Source organism: Lissotriton helveticus, chromosome 4_1 (genome assembly GCF_964261635.1).
Source record: "Lissotriton helveticus chromosome 4_1, aLisHel1.1, whole genome shotgun sequence".
Lineage (NCBI taxonomy): Eukaryota > Metazoa > Chordata > Amphibia > Caudata > Salamandridae > Lissotriton > Lissotriton helveticus.
In genome coordinates, this window is record NC_136063.1 from 1,200,621,829 (window position 1) to 1,200,635,335 (window position 13,507).

General features: G+C 30.5%; 14 non-coding genes across 14 annotated transcripts; all 14 read left to right on the top strand.

The window, feature by feature from the left end:
• The first annotated feature begins 521 nt into the window (after nucleotides 1–521).
• On the top strand, nucleotides 522–594 carry TRNAT-CGU (transfer RNA threonine (anticodon CGU)). The gene has a single exon. It is a non-coding gene; the product is annotated as a tRNA-Thr (tRNA).
• A 941-nt stretch (nucleotides 595–1,535) lies between these two features.
• TRNAT-CGU (transfer RNA threonine (anticodon CGU)) lies at nucleotides 1,536–1,608 on the top strand. Its single transcript has one exon. It is a non-coding gene; the product is annotated as a tRNA-Thr (tRNA).
• Nucleotides 1,609–2,548: 940 nt separating this feature from the next.
• TRNAT-CGU (transfer RNA threonine (anticodon CGU)) lies at nucleotides 2,549–2,621 on the top strand. Its single transcript has one exon. It is a non-coding gene; the product is annotated as a tRNA-Thr (tRNA).
• A 939-nt stretch (nucleotides 2,622–3,560) lies between these two features.
• TRNAT-CGU (transfer RNA threonine (anticodon CGU)) lies at nucleotides 3,561–3,633 on the top strand. Its single transcript has one exon. It is a non-coding gene; the product is annotated as a tRNA-Thr (tRNA).
• A 1,955-nt stretch (nucleotides 3,634–5,588) lies between these two features.
• TRNAT-CGU (transfer RNA threonine (anticodon CGU)) lies at nucleotides 5,589–5,661 on the top strand. The gene has a single exon. It is a non-coding gene; the product is annotated as a tRNA-Thr (tRNA).
• Nucleotides 5,662–6,601: 940 nt separating this feature from the next.
• Nucleotides 6,602–6,674, top strand: TRNAT-CGU (transfer RNA threonine (anticodon CGU)). Its single transcript has one exon. It is a non-coding gene; the product is annotated as a tRNA-Thr (tRNA).
• A 942-nt stretch (nucleotides 6,675–7,616) lies between these two features.
• Nucleotides 7,617–7,689, top strand: TRNAT-CGU (transfer RNA threonine (anticodon CGU)). Its single transcript has one exon. It is a non-coding gene; the product is annotated as a tRNA-Thr (tRNA).
• Nucleotides 7,690–9,644: 1,955 nt separating this feature from the next.
• TRNAT-CGU (transfer RNA threonine (anticodon CGU)) lies at nucleotides 9,645–9,717 on the top strand. Its single transcript has one exon. It is a non-coding gene; the product is annotated as a tRNA-Thr (tRNA).
• Nucleotides 9,718–10,658: 941 nt separating this feature from the next.
• Nucleotides 10,659–10,731, top strand: TRNAT-CGU (transfer RNA threonine (anticodon CGU)). Its single transcript has one exon. It is a non-coding gene; the product is annotated as a tRNA-Thr (tRNA).
• A 430-nt stretch (nucleotides 10,732–11,161) lies between these two features.
• On the top strand, nucleotides 11,162–11,235 carry TRNAT-AGU (transfer RNA threonine (anticodon AGU)). Its single transcript has one exon. It is a non-coding gene; the product is annotated as a tRNA-Thr (tRNA).
• A 438-nt stretch (nucleotides 11,236–11,673) lies between these two features.
• TRNAT-CGU (transfer RNA threonine (anticodon CGU)) lies at nucleotides 11,674–11,746 on the top strand. Its single transcript has one exon. It is a non-coding gene; the product is annotated as a tRNA-Thr (tRNA).
• A 430-nt stretch (nucleotides 11,747–12,176) lies between these two features.
• On the top strand, nucleotides 12,177–12,250 carry TRNAT-AGU (transfer RNA threonine (anticodon AGU)). Its single transcript has one exon. It is a non-coding gene; the product is annotated as a tRNA-Thr (tRNA).
• A 437-nt stretch (nucleotides 12,251–12,687) lies between these two features.
• TRNAT-CGU (transfer RNA threonine (anticodon CGU)) lies at nucleotides 12,688–12,760 on the top strand. Its single transcript has one exon. It is a non-coding gene; the product is annotated as a tRNA-Thr (tRNA).
• A 430-nt stretch (nucleotides 12,761–13,190) lies between these two features.
• On the top strand, nucleotides 13,191–13,264 carry TRNAT-AGU (transfer RNA threonine (anticodon AGU)). Its single transcript has one exon. It is a non-coding gene; the product is annotated as a tRNA-Thr (tRNA).
• The last annotated feature ends 243 nt before the right edge of the window (nucleotides 13,265–13,507 follow it).

Sequence of the window (13,507 nt, forward strand, 5' to 3'; positions counted from 1 at the left end):
AGACTCAAGGGGGTGCTGTGGCTTAGCTGGTTAAAGCACCTGTCTAGTAATCAGGAGATCCTGAGTTCAACTCTCAGCATTGCCTTGCTTTTCTCTTTGTTATATAACAAATCATTTTCATTCGGTCCTATTTTGTTACAATTAAAATATAAAAGTCTGATTAATCTTACTGTTGAACAGATCATCTTAAACCTCATAAAAACCCAAGTATTTTCAAGATTATAGAGTGAATACTGTTATTCCAAAATAAAAAAAGACATATCTATGAAAAAGACGTAGATGACATTACTACCTCTATTTGAGCAATATTAATGCCTTCATGAAAAGAAAATTGTAAAGTATTCAAGAAATGAAATTGGGTTTTATAAGAGTACTTATTATTAAAACCTATTAATACTTGTTCAGTGATTGAGTATCTTTTTCTGATTAAGATTACAGTACATATAAAGAAGAATTAATAGCAGGAAACAAATTTTCATCATCAACAATATATTATTCATGAATTTTACTTCTTTGACGTTGGTTCTGTGGCTTAGTGGTTAAAGCGCCTGTCTCGTAAATAGGAAATCCTGAGTTCAAATCTCAGCAGCACCTAACTGTTTTCTCCATGCTTTAGAAATAATTTTCATCAAACAAGTGTTGAATACAATTTAAGAATAAACGTCTGGTTCTACGAACCATAGAAAAAGTTATCATTAAACGAAATAAAATACTTGGTATTGTGAAGATTTTTGTAGGAATGCATTGACTGAAATAGCGAAAAGAAAATGACAAAGAACAAGATAGAGCTGAATGATCACTCGGTTTTTGAATACAACTAATCCATTCTTCAGCAAGGTATATTTTAAAATTCTATGAATAGGGTAAACTTCAAATTAGAGAGGTGTTTTTGAATAAGTGAAGCGTCTTCATCTAAAGTGTTTGAGTAGAGAAGACTCTGAACTTATAAAATATTATGAAAGTGAAAAAACAATATTCTCTTGAATACCATAAAGAAAAGTCTTTCAAACTTAAGACTCAAGGGGGTGCTGTCGCTTAGCTGGTTAAAGCACCTGTCTAGTAAACAGGAGATCCTGAGTTCAACTCTCAGCATTGCCTTGCTTTTCTCTTTGTTATATAACAAATCATTTTCATTAGGTCCTATTTTGATACAATTAAAATATAAAAGTCTGATTAATCTTACTGTTGAACAGATCATCTTAAACCTCATAAAAACCCAAGTATTTTGAAGATTATAGAGTGAATACTGTTATTGCAAAATAAAAAAAGACATATCTGTGAAAAAGACGTAGATGACATTACTACCTCTATTTGAGCAATATTAATGCCTTCATGAAAAGAAAATTGTAAAGTATTCAAGAAATGATATTGGGTTTTATAAGAGTACTTGTTTATTAAAACCTAATAATACTTGTTTAGTGATTGAGTATCTTTTTCTGATTAAGATTACAGTACATATAAAGAAGAATTAATAGCAGGAAACAAATTTTCATCATCAACAATAAATTATTCATGAATTTTATTTCATTGACTTTGGTGCTGTGGCTTAGTGGTTAAAGCGCCTGTCTCGTAAACAGGAAATCCTGAGTTCAAATCTCAGCAGCACCTAACTGTTTTCTCCATGCTTTAGAAATAATTTTCATCAAACAAGTGTTGAATACAATTTAAGAATAAATGTCTGGTTCTATGAACTTTAGAAAAAGTTACCATAAAACGATATAAAATTCTTGGTATTGTGAAGATTTTTGTAGGAATGCATTGACTGAAATAGCGAAAAGAAAATGACAAAGAACAAGATAGAGCTGAATGATCACTCGGTTGTTGAATACAACTAATCCATTCTTCAGCAAGGTATATTTTAAAATTCTATGAATAGGGTAAACTTCAAATTAGAGAGGTGTTTTTGAATAAGTGTAGCGTCTTCATCTAAAGTGTTTGAGTAGAGAAGACTGTGAACTTATAAAATATTATGAAAGTGAAAAAACAATATTCTCTTAAAACCATAAAGAAAAGTCTTTCAAACTTAAGACTCAAGGGGGTGCTGTGGCTTAGCTGGGTAAAGCGCCTGTCTAGTAAACAGGAGATCCTGAATTCATCTCTCTGCAGTGCCTTGCTTTTCTCTTTGTTATATAACAAATCATTTTCTTTAGGTCCTATTTTGATACAATTAAAGTATAAAAGTCTGATTAATCTTACTGTTGAACAGATCATCTTAAACCTCATAAAAACCCAAGTATTTTCAAGATTATAGAGTGAATACTGTTATTGCAAAATTAAAAAAGACATATCTATGAAAAAGACGTAGATGACATTACTACCTCTATTTGAGCAATATTAATGCCTTCATGAAAAGAAAATTGTAAAGTATTCAAGAAATGAAATTGGGTTTTATAAGAGTACTTGTTTATTAAAATCTATTAATACTTGTTTAGTGATTGAGTATCTTTTTCTGATTAAGATTACAGTACATATAAAAAAGAATTAATAGCAGGAAACAAATTTTCATCATCAACAATAAATTATTCATGAATTTTATTTCATTGACTTTGGTGCTGTGGCTTAGTGGTTAAAGCGCCTGTCTCGTAAACAGGAAATCCTGAGTTCAAATCTCAGCATCACCTAACTGTTTTCTCCATGCTTTAGTAATAATTTTCATCAAACAAGTGTTGAATACAATTTAAGAATAAACGTCTGGTTCTATGAACTTTAGAAAAAGTTACCATAAAACGATATAAAATTCTTGGTATTGTGAAGATTTTTGTAGGAATGCATTGACTGAAATAGCGAAAAGAAAATGACAAAGAACAAGATAGAGCTGAATGATCACTCGGTTGTTGAATACAACTAATCCATTCTTCTGCAAGGTATATTTTAAAATTCTATGAATAGGGTAAACTTCAAATTAGAGAGGTGTTTTTGAATAAGTGAAGCGTCTTCATCTAAAGTGTTTGAGTAGAGAAGACTGTGAACTTATAAAATATTATGAAAGTGAAAAAACAATATTCTCTTAAAACCATAAAGAAAAGTCTTTCAAACTTAAGACTCAAGGGGGTGCTGTGGCTTTGCTGGGTAAAGCGCCTGTCTAGTAAACAGGAGATCCTGAATTCATCTCTCTGCAGTGCCTTGCTTTTCTCTTTGTTATATAACAAATCATTTTCTTTAGGTCCTATTTTGATACAATTAAAGTATAAAAGTCTGATTAATCTTACTGTTGAACAGATCATCTTAAACCTCATAAAAACCCAGTATTTTCAAGATTATAGAGTGAATACTGTTATTGCAAAATAAAAAAAGACATATCTATGAAAAAGACGTAGATGACATTACTACCTCTATTTGAGCAATATTAATGCCTTCATGAAAAGAAAATTGTAAAGTATTCAAGAAATGAAATTGGGTTTTATAAAAGTACTTGTTTATTAAAATCTATTAATACTTGTTTAGTGATTGAGTATCTTTTTCTTATTAAGATTACAGTACATATAAAGAAGAATTAATAGCAGGAAACAAATTTTCATCATCAACAATACATTTTTCATGAATTTTACTTCATCGATGTTGGTGCTGTGGCTTAGTGGTTAAAGCGCCTGTCTCGTAAACAGGAAATCCTGAGTTCAAATCTCAGCAACACCTAACTGTTTTCTCCATGCTTTAGAAATACTTTTCATCAAACAAGTGTTGAATACAATTTAAGAATAAACGTCTGGTTCTATGAACTTTAGAAAAAGTTATCATTAAACGAAATAGAATACTTGGTATTGTGAAGATTTTTGTAGGAATGCATTGACTGAAATAGCGAAAAGAAAATGACAAAGAACAAGATAGAGCTGGATGATCACTCGGTTGTTGAATACAACTAATCCATTCTTCAGCAAGGTATTTTTTGAAATTCTATGAGTAGGGTAAACTTCAAATTAGAAAGGTGTTTTTGAATAAGTGAAGCGTCTTCATCTATGGTGTTTGAGTAGAGAAGACTGTGAACTTATAAAATATTATGAAAGTGAAAAAGCAATATTCTCTTGAACACCATAAAGAAAAGTCTTTCAAACTTAAGACTCAAGGGGGTGCTGTGGCTTAGCTGGTTAAAGCACCTGTCTAGTAAACAGGAGATCCTGAGTTCAACTCTCAGCATTGCCTTGCTTTTCTCTTTGTTACATAACAAATCATTTTCATTAGGTCCTATTTTGATACAATTAAAATATAAAAGTCTGATTAATCTTACTGTTGAACAGATCATCTTAAACCTCATAAAAACCCAAGTATTTTCAAGATTATAGAGTGAATACTGTTATTGCAAAATAAAAAAAGACATATCTATGAAAAAGACGTAGATGACATTACTACCTCTATTTGAGCAATATTAATGCCTTCATGAAAAGAAAATTGTAAAGTATTGCAAGAAATGAAATTGGGTTTTATAAGAGTACTTGTTTATTAAAACCTATTAATACTTGTTCAGTGATTGAGTATCTTTTTCTGATTAAGATTACAGTACATATAAAGAAGAATTAATAGCAGGAAACAAATTTTCATCATCAACAATATATTATTCATGAATTTTACTTCATTGACGTTGGTTCTGTGGCTTAGTGGTTAAAGCACCTGTCTCATAAACCAGAAATCCTGAGTTCAAATCTCAGCAGCACCTAACTGTTTTCTCCATGCTTTAGAAATAATTTTCATCAAACAAGTGTTGAATACAATTTAAGAATAAACGTCTGGTTCTATGAACTTTAGAAAAAGTTATCATTAAACGAAGAAAAATACTTGGTATTGTGAAGATTTTTGTAGGAATGCATTGACTGAAATAGCGAAAAGAAAATGACAAAGAACAAGATAGAGCTGAATGATCACTCGGTTGTTGAATACAACTAATCCATTCTTCAGCAAAGTATATTTTAAAATTCTATGAATAGGGTAAACTTCAAATTACAGAGGTGTTTTTGAATAAGTGAAGCGTCTTCATCTAAAGTGTTTGAGTAGAGAAGACTGTGAACTTATAAAATATTATGAAAGTGAAAAAGCAATATTCTCTTGAACACCGTAAAGAAAAGTCTTTCAAACTTAAGACTCAAGGGGGTGCTGTGGCTTAGCTGGTTAAAGCACCTGTCTAGTAATCAGGAGATCCTGAGTTCAACTCTCAGCATTGCCTTGCTTTTCTCTTTGTTATATAACAAATCATTTTCATTCGGTCCTATTTTGATACAATTAAAATATAAAAGTCTGATTAATCTTACTGTTGAACAGATCATCTTAAACCTCATAAAAAGCCAAGTATTTTCAAGATTATAGAGTGAATACTGTTATTCCAAAATAAAGAAAGACATATCTATGAAAAAGACGTAGATGACATTACTACCTCTATTTGAGCAATATTAATGCCTTCATGAAAAGAAAATTGTAAAGTATTCAAGAAATGAAATTGGGTTTTATAAGAGTACTTATTATTAAAACCTATTAATACTTGTTCAGTGATTGAGTATCTTTTTCTGATTAAGATTACAGTACATATAAAGAAGAATTAATAGCAGGAAACACATTTTCATCATCAACAATATATTATTCATGAATTTTACTTCATTGACGTTGGTTCTGTGGCTTAGTGGTTAAAGCGCCTGTCTCGTAAATAGGAAATCCTGAGTTCAAATCTCAGCAGCACCTAACTGTTTTCTCCATGCTTTAGAAATAATTTTCATCAAACAAGTGTTGAATACAATTTAAGAATAAACGTCTGGTTCTACGAACCATAGAAAAAGTTATCATTAAACGAAATAAAATACTTGGTATTGTGAAGATTTTTGTAGGAATGCATTGACTGAAATAGCGAAAAGAAAATGACAAAGAACAAGATAGAGCTGAATGATCACTCGGTTGTTGAATACAACTAATCCATTCTTCAGCAAAGTATATTTTAAAATTCTATGAATAGGGTAAACTTCAAATTAGAGAGGTGTTTTTGAATAAGTGAAGCGTCTTCATCTAAAGTGTTTGAGTAGAGAAGACTGTGAACTTATAAAATATTATGAAAGTGAAAAAGCAATATTCTCTTGAACACCATAAAGAAAAGTCTTTCAAACTTAAGACTCAAGGGGGTGCTGTGGCTTAGCTGGTTAAAGCACCTGTCTAGTAATCAGGAGATCCTGAGTTCAACTCTCAGCATTGCCTTGCTTTTCTCTTTGTTATATAACAAATCATTTTCATTCGGTCCTATTTTGTTACAATTAAAATATAAAAGTCTGATTAATCTTACTGTTGAACAGATCATCTTAAACCTCATAAAAACCCAAGTATTTTCAAGATTATAGAGTGAATACTGTTATTCCAAAATAAAAAAAGACATATCTATGAAAAAGACGTAGATGACATTACTACCTCTATTTGAGCAATATTAATGCCTTCATGAAAAGAAAATTGTAAAGTATTCAAGAAATGAAATTGGGTTTTATAAGAGTACTTATTATTAAAACCTATTAATACTTGTTCAGTGATTGAGTATCTTTTTCTGATTAAGATTACAGTACATATAAAGAAGAATTAATAGCAGGAAACAAATTTTCATCATCAACAATATATTATTCATGAATTTTACTTCATTGACGTTGGTTCTGTGGCTTAGTGGTTAAAGCGCCTGTCTCGTAAATAGGAAATCCTGAGTTCAAATCTCAGCAGCACCTAACTGTTTTCTCCATGCTTTAGAAATAATTTTCATCAAACAAGTGTTGAATACAATTTAAGAATAAACGTCTGGTTCTACGAACCATAGAAAAAGTTATCATTAAACGAAATAAAATACTTGGTATTGTGAAGATTTTTGTAGGAATGCATTGACTGAAATAGCGAAAAGAAAATGACAAAGAACAAGATAGAGCTGAATGATCACTCGGTTGTTGAATACAACTAATCCATTCTTCAGCAAAGTATATTTTAAAATTCTATGAATAGGATAAACTTCAAATTAGAGAGGTGTTTTTGAATAAGTGAAGCGTCTTCATCTAAAGTGTTTGAGTAGAGAAGACTGTGAACTTATAAAATATTATGAAAGTGAAAAAGCAATATTCTCTTGAACACCATAATGAAAAGTCTTTCAAACTTAAGACTCAAGGGGGTGCTGTGGCTTAGCTGGTTAAAGCACCTGTCTAGTAATCAGGAGATCCTGAGTTCAACTCTCAGCATTGCCTTGCTTTTCTCTTTGTTATATAACAAATCATTTTCATTCGGTCCTATTTTGTTACAATTAAAATATAAAAGTCTGATTAATCTTACTGTTGAACAGATCATCTTAAACCTCATAAAAACCCAAGTATTTTCAAGATTATAGAGTGAATACTGTTATTGCAAAATGAAAAAAAGACATATCTATGAAAAAGACGTAGATGACATTACTACCTCTATTTGAGCAATATTAATGCCTTCATGAAAAGAAAATTGTAAAGTATTCAAGAAATGAAATTGGGTTTTATAAGAGTACTTGTTTATTAAAACCTATTAATACTTGTTTAGTGATTGAGTATCTTTTTCTGATTAAGATTACAGTACATATAAAGAAGAATTAATAGCAGGAAACAAATATTCATCATCAACAATAAATTATTCATGAATTTTACTTCATTGACGTTGGTGCTGTGGCTTAGTGGTTAAAGCGCCTGTCTCGTAAACAGGAAATCCTGAGTTCAAATCTCAGCAGCACCTAACTGTTTTCTCCATGCTTTAGAAATAATTTTCATCAAACAAGTGTTGAATACAATTTAAGAATAAACGTCTGGTTCTACGAACCATAGAAAAAGTTATCATTAAACGAAATAAAATACTTGTTATTGTGAAGATTTTTGTAGGAATGCATTGACTGAAATAGCGAAAAGAAAATGACAAAGAACAAGATAGAGCTGAATGATCACTCGGTTGTTGATTACAACTAATCCATTCTTCAGCAAAGTATATTTTAAAATTCTATGAATAGGGTAAACTTCAAATTAGAGAGGTGTTTTTGAATAAGTGAAGCGTCTTCATCTAAAGTGTTTGAGTAGAGAAGACTGTGAACTTATAAAATATTATGAAAGTGAAAAAGCAATATTCTCTTGAACACCATAAAGAAAAGTCTTTCAAACTTAAGACTCAAGGGGGTGCTGTGGCTTAGCTGGTTAAAGCACCTGTCTAGTAATCAGGAGATCCTGAGTTCAACTCTCAGCATTGCCTTGCTTTTCTCTTTGTTATATAACAAATCATTTTCATTCGGTCCTATTTTGTTACAATTAAAATATAAAAGTCTGATTAATCTTACTGTTGAACAGATCATCTTAAACCTCATAAAAACCCAAGTATTTTCAAGATTATAGAGTGAATACTGTTATTCCAAAATAAAAAAAGACATATCTATGAAAAAGACGTAGATGACATTACTACCTCTATTTGAGCAATATTAATGCCTTCATGAAAAGAAAATTGTAAAGTATTCAAGAAATGAAATTGGGTTTTATAAGAGTACTTATTATTAAAACCTATTAATACTTGTTCAGTGATTGAGTATCTTTTTCTGATTAAGATTACAGTACATATAAAGAAGAATTAATAGCAGGAAACACATTTTCATCATCAACAATATATTATTCATGAATTTTACTTCATTGACGTTGGTTCTGTGGCTTAGTGGTTAAAGCGCCTGTCTCGTAAATAGGAAATCCTGAGTTCAAATCTCAACAGCACCTAACTGTTTTCTCCATGCTTTAGAAATAATTTTCATCAAACAAGTGTTGAATACAATTTAAGAATAAACGTCTGGTTCTACGAACCATAGAAAAAGTTATCATTAAACGAAATAAAATACTTGGTATTGTGAAGATTTTTGTAGGAATGCATTGACTGAAATAGCGAAAAGAAAATGACAAAGAACAAGATAGAGCTGAATGATCACTCGGTTGTTGAATACATCTAATCCATTTTTCAGCAAAGTATATTTTAAAATTCTATGAATAGGATAAACTTCAAATTAGAGAGGTGTTTTTGAATAAGTGAAGCGTCTTCATCTAAAGTGTTTGAGTAGAGAAGACTGTGAACTTATAAAATATTATGAAAGTGAAAAAGCAATATTCTCTTGAACACCATAAAGAAAAGTCTTTCAAACTTAAGACTCAAGGGGGTGCTGTGGCTTAGCTGGTTAAAGCACCTGTCTAGTAATCAGGAGATCCTGAGTTCAACTCTCAGCATTGCCTTGCTTTTCTCTTTGTTATATAACAAATCATTTTCATTCGGTCCTATTTTGTTACAATTAAAATATAAAAGTCTGATTAATCTTACTGTTGAACAGATCATCTTAAACCTCATAAAAACCCAAGTATTTTCAAGATTATAGAGTGAATACTGTTATTGCTAAATGAAAAAAAGACATATCTATGAAAAAGACGTAGATGACATTACTACCTCTATTTGAGCAATATTAATGCCTTCATGAAAAGAAAATTGTAAAGTATTCAAGAAATGAAATTGGGTTTTATAAGAGTACTTGTTTATTAAAACCTATTAATACTTGTTTAGTGATTGAGTATCTTTTTCTGATTAAGATTACAGTACATATAAAGAAGAATTAATAGCAGGAAACAAATATTCATCATCAATAATAAATTATTCATGAATTTTACTTCATTGACGTTGGTGCTGTGGCTTAGTGGTTAAAGCGCCTGTCTCGTAAACAGGAAATCCTGAGTTCAAATCTCAGCAGCACCTAACTGTTTTCTCCATGCTTTAGAAATAATTTTCATCAAACAAGTGTTGAATACAATTTAAGAATAAACGTCTTGTTCTATGAACTTTAGAAAAAGTTATCATAAAACGAAATAAAATACTTGGTATTGTGAAGATTTTTGTAGGAATGCATTGACTGAAATTGCGAAAAGAAAATGACAAAGAACAAGATAGAGCTGAATGATCACTCGGTTTTTGAATACAACTAATCCATTCTTCAGCAAGGTATATTTTAAAATTCTATGAATAGGGTAAACTTCAAATTAGAGAGGTGTTTTTGAATAAGTGAAGCGTCTTCATCTAAAGTGTTTGAGTAGAGAAGACTCTGAACTTATAAAATATTATGAAAGTGAAAAAACAATATTCTCTTGAATACCATAAAGAAAAGTCTTTCAAACTTAAGACTCAAGGGGGTGCTGTCGCTTAGCTGGTTAAAGCACCTGTCTAGTAAACAGGAGATCCTGAGTTCAACTCTCAGCATTGCCTTGCTTTTCTCTTTGTTATATAACAAATCATTTTCATTAGGTCCTATTTTGATACAATTAAAATATAAAAGTCTGATTAATCTTACTGTTGAACAGATCATCTTAAACCTCATAAAAACCCAAGTATTTTGAAGATTATAGAGTGAATACTGTTATTGCAAAATAAAAAAAGACATATCTGTGAAAAAGACGTAGATGACATTACTACCTCTATTTGAGCAATATTAATGCCTTCATGAAAAGAAAATTGTAAAGTATTCAAGAAATGATATTGGGTTTTATAAGAGTACTTGTTTATTAAAACCTAATAATACTTGTTTAGTGATTGAGTATCTTTTTCTGATTAAGATTACAGTACATATAAAGAAGAATTAATAGCAGGAAACAAATTTTCATCATCAACAATAAATTATTCATGAATTTTACTTCATTGACGTTGGTGCTGTGTCTTAGTGGTTAAAGCACCTGTCTCGTAAACTGGAAATCCTGAGTTCAAATCTCAGCAGCACCTAACTTTTTTCTCCATGCTTTAGAAATAATGTTCATCAAACAAGTGTTGAATACAATTTAAGAATAAACGTCTGGTTCTATGAACTTTAGAAAAAGTTATCATAAAACAAAATAAAATACTTGGTATTGTGAAGATTTTTGTAGGAATGCATTGACTGAAATAGCGAAAAGAAAATGACAAAGAACAAGATAGAGCCGAATGATCACTCGGTTGTTGAATACAACTAATCCATTCTTCAGCAAGGTATATTTTAAAATTCTATGAATAGGGTAAACTTCAAATTAGAGAGGTGTTTTTGAATAAGTGAAGCGTCTTCATCTAAAGTGTTTGAGTAGAGAAGACTGTGAACTTATAAAATATTATGAAAGTGAAAAAACAATATTCTCTTGTACACCATAAAGAAAAGTCTTTCAAACTTAAGACTCAAGGGGGTGCTGTGGCTTAGCTGGTTAAAGCACCTGTCTAGTAAACAGGAGATCCTGAGTTCAACTCTCAGCAGTGCCTTGCTTTTCTCTTTGTTATATAACAAATCATTTTCATTAGGTCCTATTTTGATACAATTAAAATATAAAAGTCTGATTAATCTTACTGTTGAACAGATCATCTTAAACCTCATAAAAGCCCAAGTATTTTCAAGATTATAGAGTGAATACTGTTATTGCAAAATAAAAAAAATACATATCTATGAAAAAGACGTAGATGACATTACTACCTCTATTTGAGCAATATTAATGCCTTCATGAAAAGAAAATTGTAAAGTATTCAAGAAATGATATTGGGTTTTATAAGAGTACTTGTTTATTAAAACCTAATAATACTTGTTTAGTGATTGAGTATCTTTTTCTGATTAAGATTACAGTACATATAAAGAAGAATTAATAGCAGGAAACAAATTTTCATCATCAACAATAAATTATTCATGAATTTTACTTCATTGACGTTGGTGCTGTGTCTTAGTGGTTAAAGTGCCTGTCTCGTAAACTGGAAATCCTGAGTTCAAATCTCAGCAGCACCTAACTTTTTTCTCCATGCTTTAGAAATAATGTTCATCAAACAAGTGTTGAATACAATTTAAGAATAAACGTCCGGTTCTATGAACTTTAGAAAAAGTTATCATAAAACGAAATAAAATACTTGGTATTGTGAAGATTTTTGTAGGAATGCATTGACTGAAATAGCGAAAAGAAAATGACAAAGAACAAGATAGAGCTGAATGATCACTCGGTTGTTGAATACAACTAATCCATTCTTCAGCAAGGTGTATTTTAAAATTCTATGAATAGGGTAAACTTCAAATTAGAGAGGTGTTTTTGAATAAGTGAAGCGTCTTCATCTAAAGTGTTTGAGTAGAGAAGACTGTGAACTTATAAAATATTATGAAAGTGAAAAAACAATATTCTCTTGAACACCATAAACAAAAGTCTTTCAAACTTAAGACTCAAGGGGGTGCTGTGGCTGAGCTGGTTAAAGCACCTGTCTAGTAAACAGGAGATCCTGAGTTCAACTCTCAGCAGTGCCTTGCTTTTCTCTTTGTTATATAACAAATCATTTTCATTAGGTCCTATTTTGATACAATTAAAATATAAAAGTCTGATTAATCTTACTGTTGAACAGATCATCTTAAACCTCATAAAAACCCAAGTATTTTCAAGATTATAGAGTGAATACTGTTATTGCAAAATAAAAAAATACATATCTATGAAAAAGACGTAGATGACATTACTACCTCTATTTGAGCAATATTAATGCCTTCATGAAAAGAAAATTGTAAAGTATTCAAGAAATGAAATTGGGTTTTATAAGAGTACTTGTTTATTAAAACCTAATAATACTTGTTTAGTGATTGAGTATCTTTTTCTGATTAAGATTACAGTACATATAAAGAAGAATTAATAGCAGGAAACAAATTTTCATCATCAACAATAAATTATTCATGAATTTTACTTCATTGACGTTGGTGCTGTGTCTTAGTGGTTAAAGCGCCTGTCTCGTAAACTGGAAATCCTGAGTTCAAATCTCAGCAGCACCTAACTTTTTTCTCCATGCTTTAGAAATAATGTTCATCAAACAAGTGTTGAATACAATTTAAGAATAAACGTCTGGTTCTATGAACTTTAGAAAAAGTTATCATAAAACGAAAGAAAATACTTGGTATTGTGAAGATTTTTGTAGGAATGCATTGACTGAAATAGCGAAAAGAAAATGACAAAGAACAAGATAGAGCCGAATGATCACTCGGTTGTTGAATACAACTAATCCATTCTTCAGCAAGGTATATTTTTAAATTCTATGAATAGGGTAAACTTCAAATTAGAGAGGTGTTTTTGAATAAGTGAAGCGTCTTCATCTAAAGTGTTTGAGTAGAGAAGACTGTGAACTTATAAAATATTATGAAAGTGAAAAAACAATATTCTCTTGAACACCATAAAGAAAAGTCTTTCAAACTTAAGACTCAAGGGGGTGCTGTGGCTTAGCTGGTTAAAGCACCTGTCTAGTAAACAGGAGATCCTGAGTTCAACTCTCAGCAGTGCCTTGCTTTTCTCTTTGTTATATAACAAATCATTTTCATTAGGTCCTATTTTGATACAATTAAAATATAAAAGTCTGATTAATCTTACTGTTGAACAGATCATCTTAAACCTCATAAAAACCCAAGTATTTTCAAGATTATAGAGTGAATACTGTTATTGCAAAATAAAAAAAGACATATTGTGAAAAAGATGTAGATGACATTACTACCTCTATTTGAGCAATATTAATGCCTTCATGAAAAGAA